The following is a 19,215-nucleotide window of genomic DNA, read 5'->3' as shown; positions in this document are numbered from 1 at the left end:
TTCACTGCACCTTAGTCAATCAAGTAAGCTTGTGGTCATCTCTGCTGTTTTACTCGCCTCATTCTATCACTTAATGGCGGCTCTTCCGTTCCCGCTTGGGATTTGTCGGAAAATTGCTTCTGTAATTACTGCATTCTGGTGGCGCCATGACTGGAAAAGGCAATCTATTCATTGGCTCAAGCGTGAGACTTTACAAACGCCGAGAGACTTCGGTGGTTTGGGAATCAAAAACTCTCTTCTCTTGAGTCAAGCTTTACTAGTTAAGAACTACTGGCGGCTCAAGGTGCATCCCACTGGTTTGCTTGCTAGATATCTTGTTCCCAAATATGCCCGAGATTTACCTATCCCTTCAGCAAAATCACGTGTCTCAAAACCATCTTTCCTTTGGAGCGGTATTTGTCGTGCGGTGGATGAGGTTTCCTCGGGAATTTGCTGGAAACTTGGCAATGGAAAACAGATAAACTTGGTAAATAGTCGTTGGGTGCAAGGTACTGTTCCCATTCGTTTGGGGACTGATAGAGAACCTGCTCCTAGTTTACCGAATTTGGTACATCCTTCGGGTGACTGGAATGCTACAGCCGTATTCAAACACTTTGCTCCGGTTACAACAAAGTTAATTATCGAAATGGAACCCCCGCTTCTTGGTATTGATGATTTCCTATACTGGAAATACACGGAGGATGGTAGCTATTCGGTTAAAACGGGCTATTTACACCTTTGGCATAAATCTTCTGCTTCGTCTCCGTCTTTAACGTCTTATTTTCCATGGTCTCGCATTTGGAAGTTAACAGGTTTAGCTAAATTTACTTTGTTGTTTTGGAGGCTTGCCCACAATATCATGCCTACCTCGGCAAATCTCAAGTCCCGCGGCGTGACCGTCACTCTCCCTTGCCATTTCTGTGGTTCTGCAGAAGAAAACGCTGAACACTTGTTTCGCTATTGCAATATTACTCAGCATGTATGGCGGTCGTCTTTGCTTGGTCTCAATTCCCAAACAAATTCGATGGTTCCTTTTACTCAATGGCTGGCTGATTTGGTGACCTATTTTTCTCATCAGTCATCAAGTGCTCTAAATCCTTTACTCTACTTCGGTTGTGTCTTGCAAGCGATTTGGTCGGTACGGAATTCTATTATTTTCCAACAGTGTCCAATGGATCCTTAAAGAATCACGGCTTCTTTGATCACTCTATTCCTCTCATCAACTTTTCCCATCAATTTGGCGCACTCTCAATGGTCCTATTCCGCTACCTACAGCTCCTTCACAGCTGCATCAGACTATGAATAGCACTTTAGGATCCATTTGCTTCTATGTGTTGGTCAGTCGTTTACATCCGGGTAATTGCTTTCAGGCGTCCATTTCAGACTCTTATACTGGACAAGAGCAATTAGCTCTTATCAGAGCTACCAATATGCTAGAGGCTTCAACAAGAGCTTTATTGATCGCTATGCGAACTGCCCGGTCAGCGGCATATACCTACGTTTCTTTTTCCGTTTCATGTCGTAAACTATCAGCCGTTCTGGCACGCTTACTGCCAGTACCAATTGGTGCGCGGAATTCAGTTCATGAAATCCGGCACCTCTTTGTCATTTACCCTTTTTGGTTGGTTAGTTTTGCTACTGGATAACGGGTTTATGTATTTGTACTCCGTCCTTTCTATTTTTATATAATTCAGTTTATTGTTGTCAAAAAAAAAAAAAAATCCAAAAATAAATTTGGAAATGAATTGGAATGAAACTATTTGTATAGAATGAATTTACCTCGATTTAAGAGTAAAGTCGCTATTTTAAGTAGCGGTTTTGCTTGGTATACGGAAATAACTTGATGTATAATTATAGTGAAATGGAGAAGGGCTTGTGCCTTGTGCTAAGCCGTAGATGTCGTGGCTAAGGATGGTGTGCACGGAGCCCTAGGACAAGCCACTGCGTGCGTCCAAGGAAGGCCTTGTGCGAAGTGGGCTTTCGTGAGGTGGTGGGCACGCATACGTAGACGTTGATTCTATGCGTTGTGCCTATCCCCACGTGTGTGTTTGTGCTTGTGTCGAGTCTTTGCTTTGGCATTGTGCCCAACATGTACAAGTACTGATCGATGCAAATACGGTGGTGTCGATTTTGATTTTTTGGCGATATATAAGAACATATTTGGATACAATCTTGACTTGGCTTTTCTTAAAGTCTAAATATCTTGGAGTCGCTCGATGACTTGACATCGGTTGTTCGACTTTGAAAATGATTTTGATCCAAAATACCTTTATTTTGTTAGAAATGACACGATGGTCTCAAAAAAAGTTTATTTTGTAATCCGGGTTATGCATTATCCGAGTTTCATGCAACATGGGTCTACTTAGGAGTAACAAACTATGTTAGCATCTTATCATTATCGGGTGTTTTCGGAGTTGTTCATGAACTAGTGTAGACCCCGTGCATTGCATGCACGGTATTTATAGAGTTATAGTTTTTAATATATTATTTATTGATTATAAATGAGAAAATTGTTGATTACAGCCTTTTATAAACAACTTTTTGAAAATTACAGCCTTATATAATTTTTTTTTGCAAATCACATCCAAAATTTTAGTTCTGATGATAAATTACAGGCAAAACTTTAACTCCGGTGGACAATTGACTCCAATTTGAATTTTTGTCACTTAAGTTCATTTTTTATGACGACAATACCCTTACCTTTATTCTTTATAATCCTTGGTTCATCTCCTTGTTCATATTTCACTCCTTCTTCCATTTTTACTCCTTCTTCATCTCTCTAATTCTTCAATTGAAATTTCTTCATCAATATTACCAAATCATTTCAATTTAATTCTACCCTATTTCAATTTGCTATCTTTTATTCTACCCTATTTCTATTATATATGAAATTTCTACCCTATTTCTAATCTTATACCTTCTAAATCAAATTTCCCCAAATTCAAGTTAATTAGGGTTCATCAATTTTGCGTAAAATGTCTTCAAATTGATGTGAGAATAGTTCTTCCCCTTGTAGCTCAAGATGTAGTGTTGGAGGGAGACTAACATGCTACTGTGGCAACCCAGCTGCTCTTGCCACATCATGGACGACTAACAACCCAGGTAGAAGGTTTCAAGCTTGTGCTACATACAACCCAGCCACTAAGGTGCGTGGTTGCAAGTTTTTTCAGTGGATTGATCTTAATCCCACTAATTGCCAAAGGGATGTTGCGAATGAAATCATGTTTCAAAAAAATCGCATGAAAAGTGAGGTGCGTATGTTAAATTGTGAGGTTCAGTCACTTAAGGAAGAGAGGAAAATGTTGAAGATGGAGTTGGATAACTTTAAATAAAAAACGAGGAAGATGGAGGAGAAGATTGGTAGAAATGGAAGACATGGCCTTTGCTTATCTATTATTGTTACAACAATATTGATGTTGCTTGTATTCAAATTATTGTAGATTAAAATTGACAATTTAGTTGTCAATTTCCATATGTATTGATGGTTTAGCCATTTAGGTGAGTTGATAAATGTACTTGTAATGAAACTGGCTATTATTCAAGAGAAATATAATAAAAACAGTCTGATTTGTTCCAAAATAAGTTGTCACATTGCATTTCAAATACTTGTTCAACATTACATCCAAATACTTGTCCAAAATTACATAGCAACTTAAATGGAACATAAAATCAAAAGTTTAAGGAAACGGAAGTTTCAGAAACAGAAAAAAAAAACACACAACTTGAAGTTCAATTACAGAATTCCAAACTAATCCTTCAACTATTTTCCCTAGTCCAGCTTAGCTCAGCTATTGTGCTTCGTTGTGTGGCTGACTGAGAAGGGTTAACTTGACTTGCAACTTGAGAAGGATGAGCAGCCTTGTATGCTTCCTTTATAGCCTTTCTTGTTGCAACCTTGTCTCTTCTTTTCTTTGCCCATTCTGTATTCACCAATGGTCTGCCACTTGCATTTTTAGCAGCTCTAACCTCAACTGCTGGGTTCTTGCAGGTCCTTTTATAGTGTCCTAACCCACCATAGTTACTGCATTTGTTGGACCTCTTCTGCCTCTTTACTTTCTCTGTTTGTGCTTCACCAGCTTCCTTCCTCCTCTTCTTCTTTGAAGGCATGCCAGACATCTTCCTCTCATGTGGTGGTAGAGGTTCAGGTAAGCCACTATTCTCCCATTGTTTAGACCCAGGCATAGGTAAAACAACATGGGCATATGCTGACTCATACTTGGCTTTAGAGTAGGCTTCACCAATATAATCTTGCACAATTTGTCCTTGCTCAAGTATAGAAGCAACAACATGAATACAAGGGAGTCCGATGAGGTCCCAATGACGACAAGTGCATGATTTTGTGTGTATATTAACACTGTGAAACTCTCCCCTATATTCCACCTCAAACAACTCTGTTGTTGTACATTCAACCAAACAAAACCTAGACTCTTCAATAACTTTCTTAGTGTACTTTTCAGCATAAGGCATGAACTTGGCTTTATATTTCTCAACTCCTTCCCTTTTCTCAAAGTTTCTCTTCATGACATATCTCCTCATCCACTCCATATGAGTGAGGATAAGCTTGTTCCTTACCTCTCTCAAGACATTATTAAATGACTCACACAAGTTGTTGAGGAGCATGTTTCACTTACTTTGAGTGGAAAATGCATGTCTTGACCATGAACTTGGTGGGATTTTATTCAGCCATTGATGAGCTTCTTTGGATAACATTTCCATTCCTCTCATCCGAGCTTTAAATTCAGCCTACATATAAGTAAAAAATTAGGAAAACTCTTATATAAATTGCAAGAATTTAAAATCTTATATAAATTCATAAAATGAAGGATCTTACCTCAATTATTGTCCTTGCTGCTGACCAGAAAGTATCTTTATAAACTTCCCAGACCAACTAAGCTTTCTCCATATTTGTAACAACACTTTCAATTGGCTATTCAATAAACAACTTCCTTTTAGGTGGCAGTTTACCAGGTATCCCCTCAAGATCTATAGGAAGTTCAGGAAATTTTTCTGTTTTTTATTCAGGAAAAAGATTGATAATAGGGCTGCTGGTATTTGTTCTAGGGCTTCTCCTTAAAGTTGTGATTTGTTGTGGATTTATTGAAATGACACTGAATTTCTGTCTGGGTGGATTCAAGGCAAGAGTGGTGGGTTTTAAAGTGGTCCTAGAACTTTGTGTAACATCTCGCTTAATGGATTGTATTGGTATTGAATTTGCTAGTGAGCGTTATGGAATTAAGACAGAGTTAGCAACACTTATGTTGTTGGTATTAGATAGCATTATGGAGTTAGCTAGGTGAGTTATTCTATGGTTGATGTTAGGTTGTGAGCTGCATTGTTGAGATAGACGTTGTTGAGTGAGTTAGCGTCGAGGATGTAGGATGAGAGTTAAGTGATGTTGGTTGGCTGAGTGACATGTGCGTATGATATATAGGTATGAGTGTGAACTTCGAGGACGAAGATCGTTATAAGGAGGGAATACTGTAATACCTCGGTTTTCTGGGTCTAGTTACTCGGCCGAATAGGGCTAACTCGGCCGAGTAAGGTGTCGTGTGTTTTTTGATCTGGCTACTGTCCAGGAACACTCGGCCGAGTAGTGTAATACTAGGTCGAGTAAAGGGTACTCGGCCAAGTAAAGGGTACTCGGCCGAGTACTCCGTGTACTCGACCGAGTAGCCGGTCTGACGGGATTAATTTCCGCGGTTTGATTAATGATGGTTAAAGATTATATAAATCGTATTTTATAGTTTCTATTCATTTTTACCAAAACCTAATTATGTTCTTCACTCTTCTAATCATTATTAATCACCCTCAAGGCAATTGATCGTTCGTGAGTCTTTCGTTCATCTCTTTCACTTCAGTTTCGTCGATAAGTCAATAGTTTCGTATCTTTTATTTAGAATTGTCTTTTAGGGTTTTGCCCTAGTGTTTGGAATTGGGTAAAAGGGTTGTTTGACATGTTTGTGATTGTATTGTTGTGTTTTTTGTTAGGTGAAGGATTCGTAGAGGAACGTTTTAGCTTCCGCTGTGTACTTGTGATTTAGATTGGTGATAAGGTAGGGTTTCCCTACTCAGTTGTCTGTTTAATTTATTTAAGATGATTTATTGTGGTATTGGCATGATTAGTATCCTTGTTGGCATTGTCTTTCTTGGTTGTTGGAATCGTGGTTAATTGGCTATGTTTGCGAGGTGCATCCTCGGCTGAGTAAAGTCATTTTTGGGAATGGCTTCATGCCCTTGATTCGCCCCATGTGGTTGCCGTCACAAAGGGGGATGTGCACATTAATGAACATGGGTTGTTGCTTGTTGCAATGAGCGGGGCTTAGGTGGGCAAGGTTGCGGTCCCCCACTGGCGGTATGGATTACCTATTACGGTGGGTAATCTGGCAGAGCTACACACTTAAGTGTGTAGGCGGATATGAGATATGATTGGAGTTGGAGAATGGTTGTACAGTTGGATTGCTTTGGTTGTTTCTTTGAGATTAGCTTATTTTGATTATTCAATGAACTGACCCTGTCGTGTTTTATAAAACTGTGGTGATCCATTCGGGGATGGTGAGAAGATTCTGATAGGTGATGGTTTCATGTTAGCTGTGGGGACGAGGATGGGATGTCATCAGTTTGAGTCTAGCTTCCCCTATCACGAGTTTTAGATACTTGTTTTGATGTGTTGGGATTGATATTCTTTTACTTTGATTTTCAGTTAAGACGATGTAGTCATTTAACGTTATACTTTAATAACTGTTCTTGGATGGTCACTTTTAATATACTTACCTCGGGCAACCGAGATGGTAGCATCATTATATGCTAGGGTGGTCCTTGATAAGGCACCTTGGTATATGGGGGTGTTAGAAAGTGGTATTAGAGCGACGATTTTGGAACCTGTAACCAATGAACATAATGAACTTAGAGAGTATAAATAAAATGAACCTGGGTAGGAGTTGTTTGGAGCTATGACAAAGGTTTGGGAGACGTCCTATGGCCGCAACTTTGCCCTTACAACTTTGAGCCGGTCACTACGGGGTATCAAGGGATCGTTATCTGTTGTATGTCTTTATGTACATGTTGGATGAAGTATATGGTTGTGTTGGATGGGAGTGGTTGATATATATATATATATATATATATATATATATATATATATAGGGTCGAGATCCGGTGAGAACCACTAGTATAATGAGAACCATGAGAACCACTTATAGCCATCCGATCTAAATAATCCTACGGAAAGCTGAGATTGACTCAACTATACTCCAAAAGTCCAAATCATCGCAACAACACCCCCTAAACCTTCTGATCTGCTTCATTTTCACAAAATTATTTTCTCTATCATCGTTCTTTCTCTCTCTTCGACTATCAAAACCTTCCACCATCACTCTAGCTCTTCGAATATGATATTCTTTCGCTTCCCTCGATCGTGACATACCTGATGAACAAACTCTTCGACAATTAACTTTTCGATGATTATTCAATCAATGAATCCTGTTAATTCGAGGTAAAGTTTCAAAATTGATTATCATTTCTGTGAAATTAGGGTTTCGTGAATTAGGAATGAAATTATGGTGGCCGAATTGGTGACTCGACATTTAATGGGATCGAGTGAATTGGTGGTTGAATTGATGTCCGATCGATTGGAGGAGCGGGGACGGGTTATGGTCCTTATGGAGTCGGGGTTTGAGTGAAATTGAAAGTGGTGTTAAGTTTCGATCTTTGTTATGACTCGAGTCTGGGGTTGATGGAGTTTTGTGGGCTCGGTTGAGTCGTGGGGCAGGTGTGAATGGAGAGGGAGGAGATGAAGGGATGGTGACGAGCTGCTGCTGCGGCTGTTGGTGTTGAAGCAGTTGAAGGAAACGAGGCTGCTCGTGGTTGTTGATGCCGCTGATTGGTGATGAATGGTAGTGTTCAAATAGGCAACGACTATTTGAGGGCTTTTCTGGTTTTATACTATTCAATCGGTCTTCTTTAAAATGGTTATATCTAAACCTGATAAACGGGTTAATCGGGTTGAGGGTAAAATGGGAGGGTTCGAGGAGGAAGAGGGGCAAAGGAAGAGTAGGGCTGGTATGGAAGAACACAAGTATCAAATTCCGTCTGATCAGGCCGCTCATCTTATTGCCGAACAAAGGTAGTGCCTCATTTACCACCTACCTCTTGTAGCTTTATTATAATCTCTCCGTCTCAATCATTATTTTTAGATAAATTACCTGATAACGAATTAAAAAAGCAAACGAATAAAATGTTGATGATAAACTAGCTAGTCAATCCCCTTGGAGTATCTTTATATAGAGGACAATACTCCAATATATGATCATGGTAGTGCTCTGACTCTGACTCTATGTGTGTGGAAATGTGTAATGAAATAGGTATGCCCAATCGAAGCAACACGATGCCTGCACACAACAAGGTGACCGCACACAGACGCGAGAAGAGCATCACCAAGAGAAGCACCAGACGACTCCTTCTCTGGAACATATTACTCAGTATAGACAAACTGCGCAGCAGAACTCAATGGATGTCATTCGAGCTGTTGAGGAGAGGTACTTAAATCCCAAACTCTTTGATTATTACATGTGCATTCTACCTTGCTTCTTTTCTATCACTATTTTAGCTTTGAATAGTTTCAATTTAGAAATAATTCCCTACCTTTGAATTCAAAGCTCAACTTTTATACTTTCACTGTTTGTTTGGTTGGAGGTGTTGGAGTGGAATGGAATAGAATAGGTTAGAGTGATTCTAGTGTTGAACTGGAGGCTCTGAGTTTGACTGCTTTTCATGAAATCTGAAAATGCGTGTTTTTATGGCCAAACCGTGTTCTTATATTGTTTTTGTTCCTGTTCCTGGGTTTTATATTTAATAAGATATGCCAAAGCCAAGGAAGAGGCTGCAAATGCTGCTTATGCAGCCAAAGGTTTTTAATCATTTCATTCATTTGCAATTAGAGTGGTTTTGTATTAACTCGACTCTTTTGCAGCTACTTAAAAAATGTTGAAAAGTAATCAAGGCGGAATAAGGCAGGCTTATGCCAGTGTAATTGCAATCATCTCATGGTTGCGGATGGTCTAACCACATAAACCCTTCCCCATATAACTATCACTATTATTTGGAGTCTGAAGGCAATATCTTGGCTTTCCTGTCTGCTTCATATGTAAAATAAGAATCCAAAATATTTTGCTGTCACTTTCTTGATGCCGTTGATTGACATAATTTTCATCCGCACTACTCCGTTTCCTTGGCAGTAGCTATGAGCTAGCTGCTTTTCGAGTAAAATACATGCGTTTCTGATGAAATAGTCCTCTAACTCAAGCTTAAGCTCTTCTTTCTTCGGCGTGTTACTTAATTTGAAAGCCAATTAGCTCAAATGGGAGAGCATTGTGCAATGCACAAGATGTGGGTTCGACTCCCATATTGGCCATGAAATACCAAATCTTTCATTTATTCTTAAGAATGAAAAATAGTGTAATTGGTAATCCCATTTAATTCAAGTATGGCATGTATGGTAATAGTTTTGGTTTATATGCTAGTCTTTGAAATGCTTGTATTGAACTTCTGATAATTGCAAAGCTATTTCACGAGCTCATTGCCATTGTTGCTGCTCGCTTGAGTCCAATCAAGGTTTGCGCGCCTTTCTTCGAATATGATTATAGCCTCCTAAATAATTGTATTGTATTGCTTGCATCATGACACGTTCCTATCATTGGATTTGTGATTTAATAGGCTATATGGGACTCGAACCCATACCTTTGTGCAAATTTGCACATTGCTCTACCATTGAGCTAATAGCCTTTAAAATATGTTAAACAAATACGAGTACGAAATAACTGACATAAGTACCCTGAAATGTTTCTCACATATTAGTAAGATATGTAATGTATACACTAAAATGCGTTGTAATTACATAAAAAGGCCGGTAAATACATTAAATCTCCTCCACAGTCATTTCCCTTATTTCATGTACATAGAACCTTATTTCATACACATAGTACCTTATTTCATGCCATAGAAAATTAACATTCTTAACCAATAATCATTAGTATCACATTATAACCAACTGATGCAATTGAAGAACTTTTTAATGCACATAGAACCTTATTTCATGCACATATAATCTTATTTCATGATCATATAGAATTAACATCCTTAACCAACACTAATTAGTATCGTAATATAACCAACTGATGCAACTGAAGAACTTCTTAATGCACATAGAACCTTATTTCATGCACGTAGAACCTTATTTAATGTACATATAAAATTAACGTCCTTAACCAACAGTAATTAGTATCATAATATAATCAACTGATGCAACTGAAGAACTTTTTAATGCACATAGAACCTTATTTCATGCACATTGAACCTTATTTCATGCACATATGATTTTATTTCATGCCCATTTAACACTTATTTCATGCACATATAACCTTATTTTATGCAAATAGAACTATATATTATGCACATATAATCTTATTTCACGAAAATAACATGTCTTAAAAAAACTAGTTATTTAATAGTTGATAGCCAAAAAATCATACAAGTAGTACACATGACTTTGTTATAGGAAAGCTGATTCTAAAAAGCAGCAATATGTTTACATCAGGATCTAAAACTTGGATAAAATAATATCGAAGCGAGGGAAGAGCACACATATGCACCTTATAAAGAGAAGTATGACTAAAATGATGGATAAAATTGCACCTATGGAACTCTGAAAACAGTATTATTATAACTGACCTAACCATGTTTGTTTAGTTCAAGAATTGCATTCGTCATCGCAAATGTCAACAATCCCTTGAACACACAACAAAGATGCCTGAATTTAATCTATAAATGTAATCAGAATACCCTCAGAATCATTCATTGTGCTGCAACTAAAACAAAAATTATTTCTATTCCCTGAAAATATACGAGAATTTTGCTACAGGCAGAGACATCATATAAAAGAGAAAAAAGACATACAATATACATAAGAGCTACAATGATGCAGTAAACTAACAGAAGTCCTTGGCATGTTTTTTCTACAGATATTTAGCAATGGAAGGTACAGGAGTGTGCTACACAGAGTATTAGTGAATCCAGAGAGAACACGTGTTACACTAGCTTCTCTACACAGTCTTCCCTTCGAACGTATGATACATACATCATCTAAACTTATTAGCGAAGATAATCCAAGACGCTATAAGGATACTGACTTTGCTACTTTTTTGGAGTACATATCATCATGTGAGCCAAATAAGAAGGAATTTCTCGAGTCCATAAGACTCGGTTGAAATGCATATATGAAGATAGAGACCACAACTGTACATACTATTTTTTTTTTCTATAGGTGAAATTGATGCAGTAAATTAACTAGCAAATCCTATTCAACTAAGTAAATAACTGAGATAAATTGTATGCAAATGGATGAATAAAGAAAGTTCTAAGTTTACAAAGAACCTTATTTTATGCACGTATAATTTTATTTCATGCCCATTTAACACTTATTCCATGCATATAGAACCTTATTTCATGCACATAGAATCTTATTTCATGCACATAGAACCTCATTTCATGCACATAGAACCTTATTTCATGCACATAAATAATCAAAAGAGATAGTAATGTGATAAGAAGTTTTATACCAGAAATAGTGGTAGGTATGTACCGTTTTCACCAGGCTAACAGCTAACTGCAGTACGTAAATGACCTTTCTAAATGTTAAAGAAAGACCGTGGCAGAGTGCTTTTCCCAGTTAACAAGAAAGCGGTAGAAAGGAAAGCGGGTAACGCAAGACAGCAGGGGCAACGCACCCAGCCAATCCAGTTAGATTTACATCTTTAGTTCCAGAGAAAGGAGGCTCTCTAGAGACAGATACGTCAACGTAAAGCTTAGTTGTCACTTCCTCTAATATATATATTAAAAGAACAAAAATATGAACATCAAACTTGCAATCTTACACAATATAACTTGCATTTTACCATTTTCCCCTTGATCTTTACGAATGCAGTAACTAGAGCTAATTAGGCCATGTATAAAGTTACACAATCCAAATTCGATAAAATTTACAACTTTATAATATCTGAAGGCTCCATCCCAAAACCAATTAGCGAAAGGACTAGCTCCCAAGCGGAAATCTAATCTCACATCTGAGACACACATTATAAATGACAAAAAGAAAAACAAGAATTACCGGGTTCATCGGAACCGTCAAAGCAGTCGCAGAAGTCGTCGTTGAGCTGACTACGATTGATTTTCTTGGACCCATCTTTACATTTTATCAAACTAGATTCACCCTTAAAATAATTCTCATATGATACACCAAATTAAACTTTAAAATCACCAATTTACACATAAAAATTACATTATTCAGTTTCCCTAATATAATCCACGAAATCCCTAATTTCACAAACATAAATCACCATTTAACACATTGATCAAGCCCTAAATTCATCTAATTCAATCAACAAATAAAAGAAATACTAAGAGAAAAAGAAACAAACCCTAATTTCGTAGAAATTAATAATCAATGTCGAAAGTTTACCTCGTCGAATTACCAGGATCCGATTATGATCGTCGAAGAGTTTAATTGGAATGTTTGTGACGATGAATGTAGAGAAAGAAGCAGCTCGAATGATATCGAATTATGTTATATTCGAAGAGAGAGAAATTCAATTTGGTAAAGTGAAGGAGTTCTGAGAGTTTGGGGGTGCGTTGGTAGCAAAATTAGAAAGTTTGTTTATATATATATATATATATATATATATATATATATATATATATATATATATATATATATAGAGGTGGGATCGGGTGAGAACGAACACTCGGTGCAAACGGCGAGAACGCACTATCCAGCCCACTATTGATATCAAACAACACTATCAGCCCACCTCGATATTATAAACACACTACCCAAAGCCCAAAGCCCAAATCTCGTTCATCCTAATTTACCATCACCACCAAGATCCGGTGACCACCACACTCGTCGTTGATAACGAGGCTCCGTCACAGATCACCGTTGACAAGACGCTGACAGCGAGACGATCACCGTCGTCGTCCCTACTGCGAATCCCAACTCGCCCTATTCGCATCCCAACCGCCCTACTTAGCCTCTGTTGCCGACGTCAGAGCTTCGGTAGCCACCACCAACTTCGATTAATCAATATAATTGAATCAAAATGGCATGCTCGATTGAATGAACGTGTTGCAACCAAGGCTAAAAAAGTCGAAATGCCTCCAATTGAGTTTGAAACAGGTGATTATTAGCAGCTAGATTGATAACATACTCGTTTCTTTTAAACCATTCGAAATATTCCGACGAGTTAATTGTGGTGTTATTCAAGTGTATCTGATTACTATATTAATGTATCTCAAACCAATTTTAGTGTACCTAGAAATTAATTTTGTGTATCTATGTTAAGATACATTAAAATAGTCGTCAGATACATTAAAAAATGGCGTAGATACATCGAAATAGATGAGGAACCTACGAAAGACACGAGGTGAGGTAGTTGTCGTCGGTGATGCCAGGAAATTAGAGCGTCATCTGGATTGACGACAGAAGTGGAGCACCATTGCCTGGGCCTGAGAACCGCGATATTCAATCCAATTTTGCCTCCGTCAGGATAATCAGGTCATCTGACGACTCTCGCCGGAGTTGTGCTTGCAACAGGGATGTTTGTTGGCGATGGTGGTGATTGACGTGGGCGGTGATGGTGATGGGTGGTTATGGGAATATGAGGGGTGTTTATGTTTTGATGAGGGAGGGGAAATGGCGTAAGGTATCTGAAGGAATACGTCGGCGGCGGTTAGGCTGTGCTCCGGCAAGGTGACCAAGGGCTGTTGAATTTGATTAAAAGTGTTGATCGGGGTAACTGAGTGAATCAGAGAGCTATTGGATTTTGTTTTTAATTTTGTAATTGGGTTTTAATTATATGGTGAGTGATCGTTCTCACTGTTTGCACCGAGTGTTCGTTCTCACCCGATCCTAAATCTATATATACATACATATATATATATATGTATATATATATGTATATATATATATATATATATGTATATATATATATATACATATATATATATATGTATATATATATATATATATATATATATATACATATATATATACATATATATATATATATATATATATATATATATATATATATATATATATATATATATATATATATATATATATATATGTGGGTGAATATCCGTATACTACCCCTTTAATTGCGGGACTATAACGTAAATTTAAACATGCGAATATTGTCATAAAACATAAAAACAATAGAAACGATAAGGAACAAGAAATAACCTCGGGTCCTTTAAATTGCGGCGTAAAGAACAGAAATCAAAGCAGATTTCCTCCTAATCGTTACACCCAAGACTTTGTCCAAGATATGCCCTTGTGCTAGAACAGTGTTCTCCGATTGCCTTGCAATATAGGGAGAACTGATGTGAGTTTTTTCGAGATGAGAGATCTCGGGTTTTTGAGGAGAATACTCTTCAAAACCCTAATTATTGTTTCAAATGATGATTAGGTTTAATGAAGGAGGAGGTCTCCTTTTGTTCTCCTATTTCGGCCGAGAACCGTGACCCACAAGGGGAAGTGGGCTTCCACTTCCTCTTGGTTTTAACTCGAGGTCCGGTTCGTTAAATACTAAAATGTATATGACGGGTTTGTATTATAAACTGTTATCGGTTATCGGAAATTAAGGCATCAGCTAATAATACGGGTTAGCTGAATTATTAATACGTGTCCGACAAAACAGTATTGTATAATTATTTTTAATATACATTTAATTAAATATAAATCACGTATATTTAATTTTACGAATTAACTGGTTAATTCGCCTTAGCCCATGATATTTAATCCGTATTAAATATAATATCTCAACATCACATATTTGACTAATTACTAGTCAAATAACTCGGACTAACTGGTTAGTCAATTTTGGCATCTACATGACAGTATTTTCATACCGTCACATCTCTCGAACGTATCCTATAGGTGTGACTTTTAGGGACCAGTTGATCACCGCCATCTGTATGACAATAACGTCAAACTTATCTAGCAAGCCAACCGTTATTGATAAACGTGGATCAACGGATAATAATACCAAAGTATGCCCTTTGATCCTTTTAGAGGTTTATAAGTCCTTGCACTAAGCGTTAAGGACACCAACCCCAACAAGCTCCCACTTGTCCGTACAAGTGTATGTGCAATGACGTTATCCGCACTAACTGGAGGACACAAGCTCCAACAAACTCCCACTTGTCCGAACAAGTGTAGGTGCGATAACCGATTCTCATATTCATTTAAAATTTCTCCCACTCAATGTAAAACAATTTGCAGATCTGGATCCACAAAGGTCGTATTTTACAATCGATCTGTATCTAGAGTGGTTTCCCCGACTAGAGAGTAACTTAACTGATAAAACGAATCCGTATCCGAGCATGGCCATGCATTTCGATTCTGACTCCTCGAGTGGCCCCGAGAAATATCGAGTACGATAAAGGCTGAATATTTCCTTCAACTCGACTCCTTCCGATCTAAGCACGGCATGAAATGACCCAGAAAAATCTACTTGGCCCCCTGTTACGGATGACCGTGAGAAAGAAACCTAAGTCACCCAAAATCTGCCGTAGTCTCAAGAGACAGTCGATAGTCAAAGAATCGACTCTTAGGATCACCATGGAAGTCCTATCCACGACCGGGCACGGAATGTTATAAAACATTTAGGACTCCACGTCGATGTCACAAAGGTGTCCTACGAAATATCCGTATAAATCGCCTCTGTGATTGGTCAATCAACCGGTTGACTTATGGCTCGTTGAACCCACCATCAACCAACGTCACAGAATAATTGCCAGAGTTATCAGCTCATGTGGGCAATTAAGGACTAACAAGATATGATGTTTGTTCAGTTCACTTTGTGGTGTTCAAAATTGTCGTACAATTCCACATGAAAAACAAAATATATATATATATAAATATCAAAACGATGATGTCGTATAGAGTACAAAGGAGAATGAATCGATCCATAAAAAGAGTACTACAACTCAGGAACACGTTTGATTCCCATGGAATTTACGTGCCCTTCATGCTTATCTTGTCGTAATGCTTTAGTGAGAGGATATGCTATGTTATCATCTGTAGCAATCTTTTCTATCACTACTTCCTTTTGCTCCACGTAATCCAGGATTAGATGAGCTTTCCGTTGTACATGTCTAGATTTGTTGCTAGACTTTGGCTCTTTAGCTTGGAAGATGGCACCACTATTGTCGCAATAGATGGTGATTGGGTCATTCGAACTAGGCACTACGGATAGTCCATGTAAGAATTGACGCATCCATATCGCTTCCTTTGTAGCTAGGACGCGGCATAGTACTCGGACTCGTCGTAGAATCTCTTTGTAACAGTTTGTTTCGAACTCTTCCAGTGATCTGCAGCGCCATTAAGAGTAAAAACGAATCGGTCGAGATTTCGAGTCATCTCGATCCGTTTGGAAGCTAGCATCTGCACAGAATAGGTTGCGCATAGCTTTTGAGAGCCTCCATAAGTCAATGCCCAATCTTTAGTCCTCCGGAGGTACTTAAGAATGTTCTTGACATCCAACCAATGTGGTTCACCTGGTTCTTTGTTGGAATCGACTTGTCATACTCAATGCATATGCCACGTCCGGACGTGTGCATATCATGGCATACATGATTGATCCTATTGCCGAAGCATAAGGAATCCGTGTCATGCGCTCTTTCTCTTCCGGTGTCTCGGTGCCGAGACTTGCTCAAATGCACCCCGGAGCCATAGGAAGAAACCCCTTCTTGGAGTTAGTCATCTTTGAATCTCTCTAGGACTTTGTCTATGTAAGACTCTCTGATCGAGAGATAACATCCGTCGTGATCTATCGCGATAGATACGGATGCCTAGAATTCTCTGTGCCTCTCCCAGATCTTTCATCTGGAAATGGTTCTTCAACCATACTTTCACCGAAGTTAAGAGAGGTATGTCATTCCCAATCAGGAGTATGTCGTCAACATACAATATTAGGAAGACAATCTTGCTCCCACTCGACTTGATATATAGACATGGTTCCTCGACAGATCGAGTAAATCCATTGTCTTTTATCACTTGGTCGAAGCGATGATTCCAACTCCTTGATGCTTGCTTAAGTCCATAAATGGAACGCTTAAGCTTGCACACTTTCTTAGGATGTTCAGGATCGATAAAACCTTCGGGTTGTACCATGTACAACTCTTCCTCCAAAAAGCCGTTTAAGAAGGCGGTTTTCACGTCCATTTGCCAAATTTCATAGTCATGAAAAGCGGCAATCGCTAAGATAATCCGAATGGAACGCAGCATAACTACGGGTGCGAAAATTTCATCGTAGTGCAAACCTGGCACTTGGGTGAAACCTTTAGCAACTAGTCGTGCTTTGTAGATATCTTGTTGTCCTTCCACAGAATGCTTTATCTTGTAAAGCCATTTGCATTGAAGGGGACGAACCTTAGCAGGTAAGTCAACAAGATCCCACACGTTGTTCTCATACATGGAGTCCATCTTGGATTGCATGGCCTCAAGCCATAGCTTTGAGTCAGAACTTGTCATGGCACCTTTATAGGTTGCGGGTTCACTACTCGTTAAGAGTAGAACGTCATCTATGTCATGTTCCTCGACCATACCAATGTATCTGTCCGGAGGAATAGAGACTCTACCCGACCTCCTAGGTTCCTCGGGAATATTCACGCAGCCGGGATTGAAGGAATTGGTTCCTCCAATGGTTGCTCGGTGTTTGGTTCTGGAATCTCCGACAGGTCGAAGGTTCTATCACTCTTTGCATTCTCGAGAAATTCCTTCTCTAAGAATGTCGCACTAGCCGCAACAAAAACACGTTGTTCGGTTGGCGAATAAAAGTAATGACCACGTGTTCCTTTAGGATAACCTATAAAGTATGTCTTGACCGATCGCGGGCCGAGCTTATCTTCAGGTCTCCACTTGACATAAGCCTCGCAGCCCCAAACCCGTATAAAGGACAAGTTAGGGACCGTTCCCTTCCATAATTCATATGAAGTCTTGTCAACAGCTTTAGACGGACTTCGGTTAAGTATTAGAGCGGCTGACATAAGAGCATAACCCCATAATGAATCAGGTAATATCGTGTGACTCATCATGGATCGAACCATATCAAGTAGTGTTCGATTTCTCCGTTCGGACACACCGTTCATTTGAGGTGTTCCGGTGGAGTTAGCGTAGGGCAATCCCACGAGTCCTTTAGGTGTTGATCAAACTCGTGAGAAAGATACTCGCCACCACGATCCGAACGCAGTGTTTTAATCTTTCTACCTAATAGGTTTGTACCCTATTCTCGGTATTCTTTGAATTTCTCAAAGGATTCACTTTTGTGCTTCATTAAGTAGACATAGCCATATCTACTCAAATCGTCCGTGAAAGTGATAAAATACCTATAGCCTTCTCGTGCGGTGATTGACATAGGACCACATACATCCGTGTGTATGAGCCCTAATAGGTCGGCAGCGCGCATTCCAACACCTTTGAAGGAAATCCGAGTCATCTTACCGATGAGACATGATTCACACGTGCCAAATGATTGAAAATCAAAGGCCGAGATAGCTCCATGTTTGATGAGCTGTTTTACGCGTTTCTCATTAATGTGTCCCATACGGCAGTGCCATAGATACGTTTGATCTTTGTCACCAACCTTTAACCTTTTATTCATTACGTGTAATATTTCGTGGTCCGATCTAAAACATAAATTCCGTTCATGGAAAGCGCCTTGTAGTAAATCATATCGTGTAATGAGAAAATGCAAGCATTATTTTCTATTACAAATGAAAAACCAAGTTTATCAAGCGCAGAAACAGAAATAATGTTTTTAGAAAGACTGGGTACATAATAGCAATCATATAATGATAACTCAAATCCGCTAGGAAGTTGGATCACATATGTCCCCTTGGAGATGGCAGCTACTCTTGCTCCATTCCCAACACGCAGGTCCACCTCACCCTTTACGAGGGGTTCGATGTTTCGGAGCCCCTGCACATGATTACACAGATGAGAACCACAACCAGTATCAAGTACCCAAGTTCCGTAACTTGCGTGGTTAATCTCAATCATATGAATAAAAGTAGAAGAGAGAGAAGACATACCAACGGGTTTAACACGACCTGCCTTTAAGTCCTCATGATAAACAGGACATGTGCGTCTCCAATGCCCAGTCATGTGGCAATGGTGGCATT

The sequence above is a fragment of the Silene latifolia genome, chromosome 11 (genome assembly GCF_048544455.1).
Source record: "Silene latifolia isolate original U9 population chromosome 11, ASM4854445v1, whole genome shotgun sequence".
Taxonomy (NCBI): Eukaryota; Viridiplantae; Streptophyta; class Magnoliopsida; order Caryophyllales; family Caryophyllaceae; genus Silene; species Silene latifolia.
Note: the sequence above shows the minus strand (reverse complement) of the source record.